Source organism: Moschus berezovskii, chromosome 17, assembly GCF_049115385.1.
Source record: "Moschus berezovskii isolate FMDL1 chromosome 17, NW_MosBer_1.0, whole genome shotgun sequence".
NCBI lineage: Eukaryota > Metazoa > Chordata > Mammalia > Artiodactyla > Moschidae > Moschus > Moschus berezovskii.
Window position 1 is genome coordinate 75360872 of NC_142476.1, and position 20613 is coordinate 75381484.

Here is a 20613-nt window from a genome sequence, read left to right on the forward strand (position 1 = left end):
GAAGGACTGATGCTGAAGCTGAAGCCCTGATACACTGGCCATCTGATGAAAAGAGCCAACTTACTGAGAAAGACCCTGATGTGGGGAAGATTGAAGGCAGGAGGAGAAGGGGTTGACAGAGGGTGATATAGTTGGATGGCATCACCGACTCAATGAACATGAGTTTGAGCAAACTCTGCGAGAGAGTGTAGGACAGTGAACTCTGGTGTGATACAGTCCATGGGGTTGCAAGGAGATGGACACAACTTAGCGACGGAACAACATCAAAACTCAAATTTACCAAATCATCTATATTGAGAAAGCAGCAGTGTATGAATAGTTTTGGGCTGCCTATTTCTGCATTTTATTTTACAAACCCATTGATTCATTTATATTTACTCATAAATAATCATTTGAAGTGCATCTACAAAAGAGTGATTATTCTCACATTATATGTACACAAAGGCATGATTGACCAAGATACACAATAATCATTATTTTAAGTTATGTCAACAATGAAGAAAATTAAACTGGTATTTGGTTTTGAGGAGTAGAGTATTACACCATCTTTTTTTTTAATTGGAGGCAAATTACATTAATATATTGGTTAGTTTTGCCATACATTGACACGAATCTGCCCCGGGTGTACATGTATTTCCCCTCTTGAACCCCCCTCCCACCTCCCTCTTTCCCATATCCTCCCTCCAGGTCATCCCCGTGCACCAGCCCCAAGCATCCTGTATCATGCGTCGAACCTGGACTGGTGATTCATTTCACATATGATAATATACATTCTACAATGCCATTCTCCCAAATCATCCCACCTTCACCCTCTCCCACAGAGTCCCAAAGACTGTTTACACCTATGTCTCTTTTGCTGTCTCATATACAGGGTTAAGGTTACCATCCTTTTAAATTCCATATATATGCATTAGTATGCTGTATTGATGGCTAAGCTGGTAAAGAGTCCGCCTGCAATGCGGGAGACCTGGGTTCGATCCCTGGGTTGGGAAGATACCCTGGAGAAGGGAAAGGCTACCCACTCCAGTATTCTGGCCTAGAGAATTCCATGGACTGTATAGTCTATGGGATTGCAAAGAGTCGGACACGACTGAGCAACTTTCACTTTCATGCTGTATTGATGTTTTTCTTTCAGGCTGACTTCACTCTGTATGATAGGCTCCAATTTCATCCACCTCATTAGAGCTAACTCAAATGCTTTCTTTTTTTGTGTGTGTTGAAAAATATAATGAACAAATTCTTAATGTTTCAGATTTAGAAACTTGACTTTTATGTATATAACAGGAAAAGAAACTCCCACACAGGTACATATGGGGACAAGAATCAGATTATTTATTGAAGGTAAATGGTTGGTGAATAAATGAAACAGTGTTTATTAGAAGTTTCTTTTTGAGAACCATTTCTGTTTTAAATGAAGTAGGACTAGTAGAGCAAGCAAAAGAATGTTTGAGTACTGTTCAGCTGCATTTTCACATTATTGTGTGAGAAAAGAAAAAGTTGAGGAATAGGATGCGGAAAGCTATGTGTGCATGAATTGCATTGTGTTCAAGCAAGAAGCTCCATGGTTCTCTGTTCCGCTATTATTAAGAGAGATGTTAATACAATCAGTGTGCAAAGAGGGATATGGAATTTATTTTGACAGATGAAATGTATGAAGAGTTAAGGGATCATGGAAGAAAATAGAAATCTAACGGGTTAAGATCCAAGAACAAGTACCTGTTGGAGAATGAAATTTTCTATGTTTTCTATGCGCCGAGAGAAACCTGTCAATTCTTCTGGTACGGTACTTTATTGTTGTCATTATTTGTGTACTGTGATCTTCTCAACTTCATTGAAGAATCCTCTAGGGCAGAAACCATAGTTCTTAATCTGGATATCCATGGTTTCCTAGTACAGTAGCTGACGCTAGGTTAGCTTTCAATGAATCTTGGTTGAGTAGACATATTACCGAATTACAGAAGAGGTAACAGACTGAATCCGTGTTTTCTCTCTCATGGTAAAGGCTCTTGGTTCCCCTAACAGACTAGCAGCCTTCCCTCTGCCCATGTTCCAGTTTCAGTGCTGGTGGATTAACGGTTGACGCCTTTGCCCTTCTCTGGGGAGTTGCCCTGAGCTTGATGGTTGTTCCTCAGATGATATTAGGTATCATCCTGGATGTGAATTCACCATTTGAAAAAACAGTTGAGGTAACAGTGATTAACTTACAATGTTGACAGGATAATTCAAATTAAGTTTATAGATTCACATGAATGCCCAATGTACTTGTGCACAGGAAATTTTGTAGAAATATATACAGCATACCTTAAATATTATTTAGCATATTATTTCCAGAGAAAAAAATATTCCAAAATTAATGTTGCCATATTAATAAGTCACACATTTAACGAGAAAAATCTTGTGATTTCTTTTTCTAAAATTGATTCTCTACTAAGGTAAATCTCTAAGTCTTGAAAATATAGGAATCACATGGACTTCCTAATCTGTTTTATTAGAGAAGGAATATATCATTCCTATCCACAGTTATGTGACCAGTTAATACTTGAAGTGTTGGGAAAGTAACATGTCAACCTGCAGTTTCTTTACTGCTCCTTAGTCAAAGCAATTTATGCATTCAAATAGGTTGGAAACAACTTTCTGTTATCAATCCAAATATTTCATCATGTCACCTACCTACCATAATAGTTCAGAACACTGAGACTTATTTGAATATCACTCTGGATTAGTAAGAGTTCAATTAATTATTTTATTTGGCTGTCAGTATGGAACTCATATTTCAAATTTTTAAATAGACCAAAAAAAAAAAGAAAACAAGCTGTGAATGAGACAGGTTATAGGATGTAGCAATGACATTGCTGACTTCCAGGTCATTCATTAATTCCAGGAGGGAAAAAGGGTAATTAAAAAATCTTTTTTTTTCTTTAAATTTGGAAGCCAGGAAATGGAAGCTACACATTTTCAGAAGTAGAAAATCGTTGTTGGGACACCCAGGTCACTGCAATAGTTTGCAGTTTGAGCCATCAAAATCCCCTTTGGTGTTGAAAGTGTTTGTTTCATTTTCTTTTATTTTTGATGAGTAATTCTTAATAAAGAGGAAACTCTGCAGACAAAACAAGTTGAAAAGTTTGGATCAACTGAAGTTGTCAGATTCAGTTTACTGTGAAGTAATATTTTCTTATATTGAAGATGATATTAAAGGGCACCATCAGTGTTGATGTAGCAGTGTAAAAATCATCGAAAATTAAAATTGAGCATATTATTTTAAAATAAATGGATTTACCTTTCAGTTATAAAACCAGACATCTTTCTATAACATTATTTTAAAATTACAGTATTTTACCAGATTCTGTCACGGGGAAAAATAACTGAAATTCAGTTTAAGATGCTACATCCTGAGACAGAAAAATGCTGTAAAATACTGAAGACACTGTGTCTCAGATGGTAAAGAATCTGTGTGCAATGCAGGAGACCCAGGTTCAATCCCTGGTTAGGAAGATCCCCTGGAGAAGGGGATGGAAACCCACTCCAGAATTCCTGTCTAGAGAATTCCATGGACAGAGGAGCCTGGTGGGCTACAGTCCACGGGGTCGCAAAGAGTCGGACATGACTGAGTGACTAACACATACACACAGTCGGAGATTGCTGAAGATACACATAGACGAAGAAAAATGTTCAGCTGTTCCCTTTAATTCATGATATCTCTTTCCCAGTAATTAGGTCTTATAAATATAGAATCTTTCACTTTTAATAAATAGTCATTTCCAAGGAAAATGCAGAAGGTTGGGTTTAAAACCTGAAGAACAAGAGGACATGAATACCTTGCTATTAACCAAGTAAGACAGGTTACACTGCTCAGGTGCTGGCAACTTCATTTAAAATCTGCAGAGCCAGTTCCGACAGAGCCACTAGAATGATTCAGATGTTAATCCCTGTATGTAGTCAACGTGGAGTTTGGTGATGTCTAGAAAACTTATGTTTCTCAGACATACTGCTGTCTCTATTTTGAGGAAAAATGTCTGACAAAGTTTATCTGTGAAGTTATTATGAAATTTGGTTAGACCTGCTTTGTTTTCACTTGTTTCCTATTTAAAAATAGCTGCTCCCAAAATTTTAACTATATTATTATTACTTTTAAGAGATAAGAACATGTAATTTACATAAAATCCTGAGCAATCATAGATGCATGTAAGTTTATTCTCTGGTTAAGAAATAAACCTACTATCTGAGAGTAGCATAAAATATTAAGTAATTTTTTTCAGGAAGATTACATTCTGTGTCACCAAACATACTGTTCTATTATTTTGATGAAAAATATTTCATCTTTTACTTTCCTATTAGTATATATACAATTTAAGATGATTTTATATTAGAATAAATATTTATAGAGTATACTTACAGATTGGACAGTCTGTATTATCACTATCTTTTTCAGAGAATTCAGAAATAAAAATTATTATGGACAGAAACCTCAGGAGGAATTGAAGTTAATCGGTTCTATGAAGACCTACAAGACCTTTTAGAACTAACACCCAAAAAAGATGTCCTTTTCATTCTAGGGGACTGGAATGCAAAAGTAGGAAGTCAAGAAACACCTGGAGTAACTGGCAAATTTGGCCTTGGAGCACGGAATGAAGCAGGGCAAAGGCTAATAGAGTTTTGTCAAGAGAATGCACTGGTCATAGCAAACACCCTCTTCCAACAGCACAAGAGAAGACTCTACACATGGACATCACCAGATGGTCAACACCGAAATCAGATTGATTATATTCTTTGCAACCAAAGATGGAGAAGCTGTATACAGTTAGCAAAAACAAGACCAGGAGCTGACTGTGGCTCAGATCATGAACTCCTTATTGCGAAGTTCAGACTTAAATTGAAGAAAGTCGGGAAAACCACTAGACCATTCAGATATGACCTCAATCAAATCCCTTATGATTATGCAGTGGAAGTGAGAAATAGATTTAAGGGACTAGATCTGATTGACAGAGTGCCTGATGAACTCTGGACGGAGGTTCGTGACATTGTACAGGAGACAGGGACCAAGACCATCCCCATGGAAAAGAAATGCAAAAGAGCGAAATGGCTGTCTGAGGAGGCCTTACAAATAGCTGTAAAAAGAAGAGAGGCGAAAAGCAAAGGAGAAAAGGAAAGACATAAGCATCTGAATGCAGAGTTCCAAAGAATAGCAAGGAGAGATAAGAAAGCCTTCCTCAGTGATCAATGCAAAGAAATAGAGGAAAACAACAGAATAGGAAAAACAAGAGACCTCTTCAAGAAAATTAGAGATTCCAAGGGAACATTTCATGCAAAGATGGGCTCGATAAAGGACAGAAATGGTATGGACCTAACAGAAGCAGAAGATATTAAGAAGAGGTGGCAGGAATACACAGAAGAACTGTACAAAAAAGATCTTCACGACCAAGATAGTCACGATAATGTGATCACTGACCTAGAGCCAGACATCTTGGAATGTGAAGTCAAGTGGGCCTTAGAAAGCATCACTACGAACAAAGCTAGTGGAGGTGATGGAATTCCAGTTGAGCTATTTCAAGTCTTGAAAGATGATGCTGTGAAAGTGCTGCACTCAATATGCCAGCAGATTTGGAAAACTCAGCAGTGGCCACAGGACTGGAAGAGGTCAGTCTTCATTCCAATCCCAAAGAAAGGCAATGCCAAAGAATGCTCAAACTACCGCACAATTGCACTCATCTCACACGCTAGTAAAGTCATGCTCAAAATTCTCCAAGCCAGGCTTCAGCAGTATGTAAACCGTGAACTCCCAGATGTTCAAGCAGGTTTTAGAAAAGGCAGAGGCACCAGAGATCAAATTGCCAACATCCGCTGGATCATGGAGAAAGCAAGAGAGTTTCAGAAAAACATCTATTTCTGCTTCATTGACTATGCCAAAGCCTTTGACTGTGTGGATCACAATAAACTGTGGAACATTCTGAAAGGGATGGGAATCCCAGACCACCTGACCTGCCTCTTGAGAAACCTGTATGCAGGTCAGGAAGCAACAGTTAGAACCGGTCATGGAACAACAGACTGGTTCCAAATAGGAAAAGGTGTACGTCAAGGTTGTATATTGTCACCTTGCTTATTTAACTTATATGCAGAGTACATCATGAGGAACGCTGGGCTGGAAGAAGCACAAGCTGGAATCAAGATTGCCAGGAGAAATATCAATAACCTCAGATATGCAGATGACACTACCCTTATGGCAGAAAGTGAAGAGGAACTCAAAAGCCTCTTGATGAAAGTGAAAGAGGAGAGTGAAAAGGTTGGCTTGAAGCTCAACGTTCAGAAAACAAAGATCATGGCATCTGGTCCCATCACTTCATGGGAAATAGATGGAAAAACAGTGGAAACAGTGTCAGACTTTGTTTTTTTGGGCTCCAAAATCACTGCAGATGCTGATTGCAGCCATGAAATTAAAAGACGCTTGCTCCTTGGAAGGAAAGTTATGACCAACCTTGATAGTATATTAAAAAGCAGAGACATTACTTTGCCGACCAAGGTCCGTCTAGTCAAGGCAATGGTTTTTCCCGTGGTCATGTATGGATGTGAGAGTTGGACTGTGAAGAAAGCTGATCGCTGAAGAATCGATGCTTTTGAAGTGTGGTGTTGGAGAAGACTCTTGAGAGTCCCTTATACTGCAAGGAGATCCAACCAGTCCATTCTAAAGGAGATCAATCCTGGATGTTCATTGGAGGGACTGATGCTAAAGCTGAAACTCCAATACTTTGGCCACCTCATGCGACGAGTTGACTCATTGGAAAAGACTATGATGCTGGGAAAGGTTGGGGGCGGGAGGAGAAGGGGACGACGGAGAATGAGATGGCTGGATGGCATCACCGACTCTGTGGACATGAGTTTGAGTGTAGTCCGGGAGTTGGTGATGGACAGGGAGGCCTGGCGTGCTGTGATTCATGGGGTCGCGGAAAGTCGGACACGACTGAGCGACTGAACTGAACTGAACTGAACTGAAGGAAATTTAGTCCCATTGCACAACTTGTGATTATGTATCTGAAGGCATATGAAAATATATGTGTGAAGGTTTAAAAATGGCTACAGATATTTTGAAATTCCTGCCATCAAGGCAGTGTGCTGGTTATTTGAAGGTTTTAGTGTGTGTGTGTGTGTGTGTGTGTTTGTTTTGCATTTCAGTTGCAGGATTTACTTATATGGTTTGAATATTAACCCCTTATTAGATATATGGTTTGTAAATATTTTCTCCCATTTCACTCTGTTATTTTCTTTGCTGTGTAGACGCTTTAGTGTGAAATAGCTCCACTTCCTAATTTTTATTTTTGTTGCTTGTGTTTTTGGTGTTATATTTAAGATGATAATGTCAAAACTACTGTCATAAAGCTTTTCCCTGTGTTTTCTTCTGGAAGATTTACAATTCCAAGTGTTATGCTTAAATCATTAAGTCATATGAGAGTTCATTTTTGTGTGTGGTATAAGATAAGTGTATACGATAAATGTCAGCTTCGTTCCTTCACATGTGCATATCTAGCTTTCACAAAATCATGTATTTAAGAGACCATTTTTTGCTTTTGCATATTCTTGGAACCCTTGTTGAAGATCAGTTGACTGTATATAAATGAGCATATATTTGGGCTTTCTATTCTATTCTGTGTTTTTATATTCAAGTAGCACACTGTTTTAATTATTGTATCTTTATAATATATTTTGAAATCAGGAAGTATGATGTCTCTGCTGCTGCTGCTGCTAAGTCCCTTCAGTCGTGTCCGACTCTGTGTGACCCCATAGACGGAAGCCCAACCAGGCTCCCCCGTCCCTGGGATTCTCCAGGCAAGAACACTGGAGTGGGTTGCCATTTCCTTCTCCAATGTGTCAAAGTGGAAAGTGAAAAGTGAAAGTGAAGTCGCTCAGTCGTGTCCGACCCTTAGCGACCCCATGGACTGCAGCCTACCAGGCTCCTCCATCCATGGGATTTTCTAGGCAATAGTACTGGAGTGGCTTGCCATTGCCTTCTCCGATGATGCCTCTAGCTTTGTTCTTTCTGAAGATTACTTTGAAATGGGCAAATGGCTTGAATTGACATTCATCCAAAGAAAGCATACAAATGGCCAAAAGGTATATAAAAAAATATTCAAGATCCTTAGTTGTCAGGGAAATGCAAGTCAAAAATTACAATGATATATAACTTCATATGTTTTAGAATGCCTATCAAAAAATGAGATAATAAGTGTTGGCAAGGATGTGGAGAAATTGGGCCGGCTGGCCATGTAAAATTGTCCAGCCTTTATGGAAAACAATCTAGAGATTTCTCAAAAAATTTAAAAATGAAACTATCATTTGATCTAATAACCCACTTCTGAGTGTTTATCCAAAGTAATTGGAATCAAAATGAGTGTATAACCACACTCCCATGTGCATTGCAGCATTACTTATGATATCCAAGATATGGAAACAAATGGATGAACAGATAAAGAAGAGGTGGTATAGACACACAATGGAATATTATTTAGTCTTATAAAAAGAAGAGAATTCTGCTATATGTGACAACTTGGACAGACCTGGAGAACATTATGCTCTGTGAAGTAATCCATCCAAAGAATGGCAATTACTACTTGAGTCTACTTATATGAAGAGACTAAAATAGTCAAACTCATAGAACAAGAAGTAGGATAATGGTTTCCAAGGGCTGAACGGTGGGGGAAATGGGGAGTTTCTGTCCAAATGGTTTAAACTTTCAAGTGTACAAAATGAACAATTAGTAGAGATCTGCTGTAGAGTGTTGGGTCTGTACTTAACAATTATGTAGTGTGTACTTAGAAATTTCTTAGGAGGGTTGATCTCATGTTAAATGACCTTACCATAAAAAGAAGATGTTTGTGTCCCCACCTTTCAGAATTGGGCAAGCTTGTGACTGCATCAAACAATAGAAGATGGCACAAGTGGTGTGTTGTGACTTCTGAAACTAGATCATAAAAGGCCATGCACTTTTCATTTGGATCTTTTGAAGTGCTGATTTTGGAGACATACTTTCAGGGCTCAGTCTTGGAACCAAACCATATGATTGGGTGAACCCAAGCTCCAATCAGAAGCCTGTAGAATCATCTCAGTCATGGCACCAGATGTGTGAGTGAAGAAATCTCCTGATGGTTCTAGCCTCCAGCCTTTCTAGTTACCCCTGCTGATAGTGGAGTGAAAACAAGCTATCCCTGCTCTGCCCTGTAAATTCTGTCACATACCCTTGAACACAATAAAAACATTGTTGTTTTATGCCATAAGCTTGAAAGTGAAGTGAAAGTGGAATGGTTTATAATGGCATTAATAGGAACAGTATATATATTTCAATGCATTTTAAACTTAAAATTAGATATTACCCTAATCTTATAATAAAATTTGAAATTCACTGTAATTAAAAAAAAAGTTTTGATGACTTTTTTTTTAGAATAAACTTCCATTGAGTTGTGTATAATTCTAAGCCAGGGCACACTTTGGAATGAAACACTTATGGAGTAGCTTGGTTATAAATAGTTTGAAATCTGTGTCTAGGAAGAGGGGGAAAATAAAAATGGCAAAATCTCACAGCCCCAAAGTGGAGAACCAAACCATTCCTTTAGAAATTTATGTTAAAATGTGTTTATTGGAGGTATTTTGATAAATGAAAGATATTCCATTTAAGTATGATCAAAGTAGAAATACTAAATTGTGAATTTTCGTTAGTCATGTATCCAGTTTTCAGTAAAAATATATAAACAATCCTTGCAGATAGACCCTGAAATAACAGGTTGAGCATTTTTTGTGTGTGTACCTTCAAGGAGACAATTAGTTTGCTAACATAGAAAAATAAGAAAGTGGAAAATATAACTATATGTAAAATATGCACTGTAATTCAGTTTATCACATGTGAGAGTTGGAGAGAGTTGGACTACAAGAAAGATGACAGCCGAAGAATTGATGCTTTTGAAGTGCGGTGTTGGAGAAGACTCTTGAGAGTTCCTTGGACTGCAAAAAGATACAACCTGTCTATCCTAAAGGAAATCAGTCCTGAGTATTCATTGGAAGGACTGATGCTGAAGTTGTAGCTACAATACTTTGGCCACCTGCTGCGAAAAACTAACTCATTGGACAAGACTCTGATGCTGGGGAAGATTGAAGGCAGGAGGAGAAGGGGACAACAGAGAATGAGATTGTTGGATGGCATCACTGACTTGATGGACATGAGTTTGAGTAAGCTCCAGGAAGTGGTGATGGACAGGGAGGCCTGGCATGCTGTAGTCCATGGGGTCACAAAGAGCTGGACATGACTGAGCTACTGAACTGAACTGAATTCATTTTATAAAGTAATTGAATGTGTAATCTGTTAAATAATTCATGTGGCGTTGTACAGTTTAAATAGTGTGAATGACTGTGACCTCTTTAGGTATGTAACATTTAATCTGAGACCTAAAATATGGAACAGGACATATTAAGCAAAGTTCTTAGAGAAGATAGCTTTAGGCAGAGGCACCATGAAGCCCTAATATCTTTGACAAGAAAAGAGGGAGCTATGATATGATTGGAGGGGAATTGAATAGTAGCTTAATGAACAGTGAAGTGATAATGCATTTCACATACTTTACACATTATCTACACATTCATACCTCAAAACTAAGTATATATCTTGGTTTTAGTAAAGATAAGTTCTTAAAATCTGTTGGGCTATGTTTATAATTTTGTTAATTTTAACAGAAAATCCATTCTAGTCATTTTAGAGATTGACTGGGGATTTTGTATACTAGCTGATTTTACACTTTAAATATAATATGCACAAAGATTGAAAAATGAAGCATTTTAATATCAATGTATTTTTCTACAACTTCAGTTCAGTTCAGTTCAGTCGCTCAGTCGTGTCCAACTCTCTGCGACCCCATGAATCACAGCACGCCAGGCCTCCCTGTTCATCACCAACTCCCGCAGTTCACTCAAACTCATGTCCATCGAGTCAGTGATGCCATCCAGCCATCTCATTCTCTGTCGTCCCTGTCTCCTCCCACCCCCAATCCCTCCTAGCATCAGACTCTTTTCCAGTGAGTCAACTCGTCGCATGAGGTGGCCAAAGTATTGGAGTTTCAGAACTTACTTAATGGAAAACAAATACCTTCAAAAAGATAGGACACATGGTAACAGATTTGTAGAGATCATGATGGCTGTTCCCTGGGACACTTTTTAATCAACAATAATTGAGAAGGATTTGACTGCTGAGAGAAGTCTTTCACATGAAAAAAAGCAGTCAACTCTAGATATTATTTCCTATTCACAAGAAAGAGAGCAGTAAATGTGCCAAACCTAAACTTTTTCTTTAAAAGACACTTATTTTCTAAATGTATCTTTATATTTTAATCAATGACATTAAATTAAATAAATAAATTCAAAGATATTAAAATATAATCAGTAAATTTGAGAATGATCATAGGTATTTAGCGCTTCCCTAGTGGCTCAGATGGTAAAGAATCTGCCTCTAATGTGGGAGACCCCAGTTTAATCCCTGGATCAGGAAGATCCCCTGGAGAAGGGCATGGCAACCCACTCTAGTATTCTTGCCTGAAGAATGCCATGGGCAGAGGAGCCTGGCGGGCTACAGTCTCCTTGGGGTCACAAAAAGTCAGATGTGACTGAGCATGCATGCACACAGACAAGTTAACTACTAACTACTAACTTCACTTTCCCCACGGTGAACTAATCACTAAGTTAAATTGATTCCTCTCTCTCCCTGTTCTTCAGCACCTCTTCTGTTTCACACCATAGTCAACATACATTTCCCCAAATCCTATGTCTTAATGACCATATTTTCTGCTCTTCCTGCCTCTAGTCAGTTCTTTACTAATTGTTCTTGTCAAATCAGTCTTCATAAAAACACTTTATTGTAGGCATTCTCTTGTTCAATAAACCCAAACTACACTATTTCTATTGAATCGAGTCTTACCTAAGAGTCCTGACATCTGGCAACTTTGTAATATATTCTAAATAAACTTCTATGCTCCAATATGAAATCTACTTTAAAGAGAAAGTGTCTTATTTTTTGCTCCTTATTTGACAATATGTGTGCTAAGGAAAGACTAGGATGTAAATTTTGATCTCTTTCTAGAGAAAAATTTCAGTCCTTCTTACTAGTTTCTCATTTTTTCTGCACACATGGAAAATGTCTTCGATATGTACAAAATGAACTTTCTATTTGTATGCACTTAATTCTTCTCCTCATTAAATACTGTGTTCACTGAATGTGAAAAAAATTATCTAGGTACTAAAACACAAATAAGAAAACTATTTCCATTATAAGGATGGTCTCTGTTCCATGGGATATATGAATTTCCTTGTAATTTAATCAAGTCAACTCTAGGAAACATGAGCTACTTAGAAAATTTAAAAAAAAAAGTCATTCTCATATAACTGTTCATTTTTTAATTTTCCCACCCTATACTTTTGTGTTCACCAGCTCTGAAATCTAATCCAGTTTTACTGATCTGCTGTATTCTCTCATGGATTTTCAGGTGTTAATATCTCGTTTGAATGTTTCACTTCAGTTCAGATCAGTCACTCAGTCGTGTCAGACTCCTTGTGACCCAATGGATTGCAGCACACCAGGCTTCCCTGTCCATCACCAACTCATGGAGCTTACTCAAACTCATGTCCATGGAGTCTATGATGCCATTCAACCATCTCATCCTCTGTCATCCCCTTCTTCTCCAGCCTTCAATCTTTCCAAGCATCAAGGTATTTTCCAATAAACCCGTTCTTCGAATCAGGTGGCCAAAGTATTGGAGTTTCCGCTTAAGCATCAGTCTTTCCAATGAATATTCAGGACTTATTTTCTTTAGGATGGACTGTTTGGATCTCCTTGCTGTCCAATGGACTCTCAGGAGTCTTCTCCAACACCACAGTTCAAAAGCATCAATTCTTCAGCACTCAGCTTTCTTTATAGACAAACTTTCACATCCATACATGACTAATGGAAAAAAAAAAAAACATAGCTTTGACTAGATGGACCTCTGTTGGCAAAGTAATGTCTCTGCTTTTTAATATGCTGTCGGTTGGTCATGGAGAAGGAAATGGCAACCCATTCCAGTCTTCTTGCCTAGAGAATCCTGTAGACAGAGGAGTCTGGTGGGCTGCTGTCCATAATGTCGCACAGACTTGGACACGACTAAAATGACTTAACATGCATGCATGTATTGGAGAAGGAAATGGAAACCCACTCCACTATTCTTGCCTGGAGAATCACAGGGACAGAGGAGCCTTGTGGGCTGCTGTCTATGGGGTCGCACAGAGTCGCACACGACTGAAGCAACTTAGCAGTAGCAGCAGCAGGTTGGTCATAATTTTTCTTCCGAGGAGAAAATGTTTTGATTTCATGGCTGCAGTGACCATCTGCAGTGATTTTGGAGCCCAAGAAAATAAAGTCTCTCACTGTTTCCATTGTTTCCCCATCTATTTGCCATAAAGTGATAGGACTGGAATCCATGTTCTTAGTTTTCTGAATGTTGAGTTTTAAGTCAACCTTTTCACCCTCCTCTGATACTGAGTGTTGAGTGTTTAGTGTTATCTATTGTTTGATCTCGATATTGGTTATTTCCTTGGATGATGTATCACTTAAGCTCCAGGACCATAACTGACCAACTCCTCAAGGTTTTATATTTGTTATAGAATTTATATCTCTCACCATCCATACAAGCCTCCCTGGGTATATCTGTTACTAACTCTTCTTCTCTAGCAAAGTTGAGAGGTTAGTTTCTGGGGAAAATATATGAAAATTTTAATATAAATTAAGATGGAATTAATACAAGAAAAATCCATTTATTCACTCAAAATGTTAATTGTATCCTTGCTGTGTGTATAGCAGGGCTTTCAGTGCTCAGGATGCAATTGTAAATGAAACAGACAAATCGTTTCCATCTCTGTAAATTGCGATTCTACAGGGTAAAGGCATTCACATAAAAAAATATGAACAATATAGACTATATATATTAGGGACAACGGATAAAGATTCAGAAAGCATGAAAGAGTGATTATACGAGTTAGGGATCTGTGTGGAATTCTTGATAGAGTGACTGTGGAAGACCTAATTGAGAAGGTGAATTTTTGAGGAAAAATTTGTAATAAAAAGGCCCTTAAGTTGGTGGCACACCTGGAATGCTCCTGGAGCAGTGAGGAGGAGGCTGGGATGGCCAATGTAGAAAGTGCAAATAATAGGAGATGAGACTGATGTGGTGATAGCAAGCCAGGTCATGCAAGGTCTCTATAAATACTTTATCACAATGAGGGATATGTAAAGCCGTGAGAGTGGTTTTTTTTTTTTTTAATGATCCCATTCCTGAGTTATATGATGGAATTCTGGCATCTGTGTTGAGAAGAATCAGGGAACTGGGACCAAAGACTGGATAAACAGTCACTGCAATAACGTGGTCAGGAGACTGGTTTCTTAGAGTGAGGACTGTGCAGAGTGAAAGTGGTCAACTCCAGACGTATCTTTTTAGGATATCATCATCTGACTTTACTGTTCACTAGATCTAGGGAGTGAAAGAGGTAAAGGAATCAAAGATGATACAATATTTGGCCTAAACAACTGGAGTAATGTAGTTGGTATTAACTGAGATACAATGTCTCTCATGGAGCTGGATTGAGAGTTTCGATAGCAAGAGATCAATTTTATTTGTGATGCGTGTTGGGTATTGAAGTAGGCAATTAAAAATAATATGTGGTATTTAGGGGAAAGATCTGGCTTACAAGTGTACATGTGCAAATTATTAGCACTTGAGTTGTTCTAAACCATAATGCTGGATAAGATCACCTAAGGATTAATTCCTGGGTCAGTTGACTTCCAGAAAGAGGGTTAATGAGAAAAATCTGAGAATGCAGTGAGACGTTTCTAAAATGAAAGGAGGAAAGTCAGTCAATGTGGCATGTTGGACGCCATGGGGAAAAGCATCTTAAGAATCAAAAAGTAATTTCCTGTGACAATCAAGTAAGATAAAATTGTGAATTTAACACTGTGGGGGCCATTGGCAACTTTGCATGTGTTTTAAGTCACTTCAGCCATGTCCAACTCTTTGTGACCCTATGAACTGTAGTCTGCCAGGCTCCTCTGTCCATGGGATTTTCCAGGCCAGAACAGGAGTGGGTTGCCATTCCCTGCTCCAGGGAATCTTCCTGACCCAGGGATTGAACCCAGGTCTCTTATGTCTCCTGCATTGGCAGGTGGGTTCTTTACCACTAGTATCACCAACTTTGGCAAAAGCAATTGAGGAGTAGTGGCAGGAGGAAATTTGACTGGAGGAAGAGAGAAGTGGGGGAGAGGAATTAAAGATAATTAGGAATAACACAGAAATGGCATGAAATGTGTTAGTTCCTCAGTTGTATCAAACTCTTTGCGACCATAGCCTGCCAGGCTCCTCTGTCCATGGAATTCTCCAGGCAAGAATGCTGGATCCGGTTGCCATTCCCTTCTCCAGGGGATCTTCCCAACCGAGGGTTTGAACCCACATCTCCTGCACTGCAGGTGGATTCTTTACTGTTTAAGCCACCTTTTTTTTTTTTAAGTTGCTCAGTCGTGTCCAACTGTGACCCCATGGACTTGTATGCTGCTGCTGCTGCTAAGTTGCTTCAGTTGTGTCTGACTCTTTGCGACCCATAGACGGCAGCCCGCCAGGGTCCCCTGTCCCTGGGATTCTCCAGGCAAGAACACTGGAGTGGGTTGCCATTTCCTTCTCCAATGCATGAAAGTAAAAAGTGAAGTTGCTCATACATGTCCGACTCTTAGAGACCCCATGGACTGCAACCTACCAGGCTCCTCTGTCCATGGGATTTTCCAGGCAAGAGTACTGGAGTGGGGTGCCATTGCCTTCTCCTACGGACTTGTGTAGTCCATGAAATTCTCTATGCCAGAATACTGGAGTGGGTAGCCTTTCCTTTCTCCAGGGGATCTTCCCAACCCAGGTATCGAACCCAAGTCTCCTAAACTGCAGGCAGATTCTTTATCAGCTGAGCCACAAGGGAAGCCCAAAAAAACTGGAAGGGGTAGCTTATCCCTTCTCCAGTGGATTTTCCCAACCCAGTAATGAAACCCAGGTCTCCTGCATTGCAGGCAGATTCTTTACCAACTGAGCTATCAGGGAAGCAGGGCCCCATAACACGGAAAGAATTTTCTTATCTTATCTGTAAGAGGAATTGGGCGAACTGATGATTGTTGTTTGTTTTGGTTTGTTTTTGCTGTGGTTTACTTTGTTTTGTTTGTAAAATAGAAAAATAAAATAACATCTCTACGCGTGCTATGTTGCTTCAGTGATGTTCGACTCTTTGCAGTCCTAAGGAGCCAGTCAGGGAACACTGGAGTGGGTTGCTATGCCCTCCTCCAGGGCATCTTACAGATGGAGGGATTGAACCTGTGTCTCTTGTATGTAGTGTTTTGGGGGGCAGGATTTTTTTGTTTTTGTTTTTTTTTACTCTATATTGATGCATATGATCCAGTGCAGTGGAAAAAATGGGATGATGCCAAGAGAGGGAGGAAGAATGCAGTTTGTAGGAGCAAAGCATTGGAAAAAGCAAGAGGAGATGGAGTCTCCTGCCAAAAGTAAAGTTTAAATAGTAAGTTCATAGTAACTGGAAAGAAAATGGATAAAAGCTGCTGATGGGCCAGAGCACTGATATGGTAAAAGCTTGTGAAACATCTTTTCTGATTGCTTCTATTTTGGGGGCAAAGGGACAACCTAGCTCTTTAGATGAGAATGAAGATCAGGGAGGAGGTTATGAAAGTTATGAGATAATAAAATACAAAAGTTGTCTTGGAGAAGAGGAATGAAAATGAACTAAGGAAAAGTAATATGATATTAGATGCAATTACGAGCCTACTCTGGTTTCTGGTCATGAATTTGAACCAACACAGGTCAGAATGGGTTTGGGTTTTCAGTCTCATGGGTTAAAGATGACTGCAGCAAGCGCCATGGAGAGCATTTGCTAAAAACATACAATATGGTAGTCAGAGTGTGGTGTTTGGTATTGAAATTTTTAAATGCTAATTGTTACTTGTTAGGATGAGGCTAAATGCATGACCATATAAGTCAGTCATAGGATAAAGCCAAATCAGATCCTCAGTAAATGTTGAATAATTGCTTCGTTCAAAGTATTTATAATGGCAAAATTGGGAAATATATATCACTTGTCAATAGGAAATTGTTAAGAAAAATTCTAATATAAATGTTCTTTTGAATATTACTGAAGTAATATAAATAATGATGCAGGAAAGTATCTGCTGATATGGAAATGACCATGGCAAATTTGATAAATAGTTTACAATACAGAATGCATAATAGTTTTTTAGAAGATTAATCACATAAATGTGTATGTGTTTGCTGATTTAGCTGAATATATAAAGAATAGTGAATGTTCAAAAATGCTAGAATGTTCAAAAATGAGTCATCAGTGGTTATAGCTTTAGTATTTATAAGCATATATATTTTGACAAAACTAAATATTTTTGAGAACATTTGATATTCAGATGGACACTAAACACACTTTTAAAATCAGAATTTTAAAATTAGTTCTGATTCATTTGTTTTCTCCAGAGAGAAGGAAATTCTCTTTATGAAGAAATTGTTCCTTATTCAACTTTGTAATATTAATAAATATATAACAATGATTTCTACTTGGATGTAGGTGGCTTTGCTTCAATACATCTCTCTAATTTAATCTTTTATCTTCAAAATACAAATTTTGACACTTTAATTATCTCATTCTGAAATATAGTTTCATCATATCGTCCCACTGTTTTGAGGACTATGAAAAATAATATAATAGTGATGTCAGTCACTAATGATGGACATTGGAATGTTTTTTTATTCCCCTGAGCTGCTGCAGCTGACCACTTTTGTCACTCCTTTGAACACAGGTTTGTTTTATTTCACATTTATCCAAAAGATAAAATTCAGTTGCATAACTTTATTACAATGTAAATGTAAATGTATGCTTGGGGCTAAACTGATTTAAGCTAGTGACAAAACTTTAAATAAAAGCATATAATTAAAGTAAGGTCAAAATATGAAAACTGTATATTTGTATATCTCCACATATGTGATTAAATCCTATTGCTTAATCACAATTAATAAACATATGATGGAGCAGGAAAATGTAATTTTTCCCCTCAGCTCATAACTGAGAGAGTTAGCTCCTAGAAGCAGGATTTATTGATGATTCATGGAAATTAATTTCTTTAAAAGGTATGTTAAAGACATGAACAAGCATTGTGGTTACCAGGGGCAAAATTAAGCATAAAAACATATTGCCTCTGAGGCAGAACAAAATTGTTTCTTGCAGGGAACAATGCTGCAGAGTCACAGCATGAACCTTGAATTCTATTTCAGGGAAGAGACTAAGAGACGAGAAAAGCACATTAATAATAAGCTCTGTCCATGATCACAGAAATCTAAATTTCTTGGCTTGGATATGTGTGCTGAGGTATCATGTTTCCATCCCAAAATTACCTCTTATGCATTCATTGTACTTAAAAATAAATTGGTTATTATGATTAAGTACTTGGATGATTTTCTCATCTCTCCTTGTTAAGTTGGCAAGGAAAAAATTCTGTTTTGCATTTTATAAGTAATAGAGGAAACAGAAACATTTACTTGTGTTTTCATAATGTTATTTGGAGTAGCTGATGGTTTCATGGCACAGTATCATAACATGTTTTTATGATATTAGGGAATTCTTAGCTGTTCCTTTTGCCTTGAATGCATGTGCCTGTCATACCTTGCTGTATCTGTATAACTTTTAGTCAGAACCTCAGGATTTGGGTCAGTAGTTTCTCTGAAGTCAGGTAGAAATGATATCATATGGCTGAACTGGTGTGTGGGCAGTGTATACTGAATGTCAGACGCTGTAGTGTACCACCCTGGAGTATTTAGTCATCCAACAACATAATCAGCCCTAGGTCTGGAGACCAGCCTGCTTTCCAATATGGGATTTTTACTCTGCTGCACTTTTCATTATGGTGTCACCTGGATTGTTATTTTTTCCCACTAGTTTCTTAAAAGCAGCCTTTCTAGTTCTCAGATAATGAAAAAAGCAAAGGAATGGCAATATCCAGAAAAAACAGCTGAATTCACATAATCATCATGAAACTTCACACTGTGATATATTATCTCTGATGCAGTAGAGCAGATGTACTATATTTAGTTTTAATATCTTGGAAACAGCATGGATTCAAAATTGTGCATTCGTCAGTCCCCATAGGAAACTACTTCATTTTCCATAATTTTCTCTTTGCATGGCTACCCAGGCTACTGTAGTTTCTTTGTATTTCACATATTCCTTTCTGCTGTGATTTTTCTGTGGATGCTGGAAAGTTTCCAGTGTAACCTTTCTGAAATTCTGGACTCATCTATAATCTGGACTCATCTTTCTTTTCATAAAATTATTTAAAATTTTTAAATGCTGTTTTGCTTCAAAATGATTTTATGTATTCAAAGACAAGGAAATCTGGATGTAGTTTTATTTGGGAATTCTCCTAGGTTATTACCATTCAGATATTAAGCTACCCTCACTCATACTGGGCTTTTTGATTAACTAGTTAAGTCATTCCACTTAATACCCCTCAAGATTTCTATGCTTATTAAGATTCGCTGTCTCAGCACTAACTTTTTGGGATAACTGAACCTCTGTATTTTCCCTGATGTCGGGCTTATTTAGAAAAGCACAAGGGGAGACCCTAGCAGATGCTTGGAACTTGTTGGATCACTGTGGTCTTGTGTCTCACTACTGCCTATCTCTTTTTATTCATGAATAAAACAAGCAACTAAACTGTAGTACTGTTTACAGCGCCTCTGTAAAATATTATTTTCTCCCCTTAATAATAAGGGCATATTACCAGATATGCAAATAAGGTTGGTAGTATATTTCCTAAACTTTCAGAGTGTCCATAGAAGTCAGTCACAATCATTGTCATTAAAAGACATGAATGAAGATGACCTTTAATAGTAACTAACTTAATTCTGAATAGCTTTGACTTTGGAACCAACCCTAAAATTCCTATACTGAGAGTGGATAAAATTCAAGCAGAAATTTCTTCATGCAATATGTGATATTTCAGTACTGGGCTAAACTATAATTTGAGTTCTAAACTGTCCATGTCTCAGAACATTTGTCGAAACTACAGAAAACACAGGGAAATGTGCAAACAGAACTATTATATATTGATGGTGGGAATACAAAATGTTGTAGACATTTTGGAAAGAAGACAGTTGCACATTTTCTTATAAAATTAAACTTACCATATGACCAAGCAATCCTATTACTTGGTATTTACAAAAGAGAAACAAGGCTTGCACATAAAAGTTCACAGCAGATTTATTCATAGTAACCAAAATGTTATAATAGCTCAAATAACCATCAATGGGTAAAGCAACAAACCAATGGAGGTAATCATTAAATGGAATATACTCAGTAATAAAGACAAGTTAGTAACTTCTGTATGCAATAGCATGGGGACTATCAAAAGCATGCTGAGTGCAAGAATCAAAATACAAAAGAGTATATGATGAATAATTCCATTTATAAGAAATTGTAGAAAAGATAAGTCTAAGCCGTAGTGATTGACTACCTGAGGCT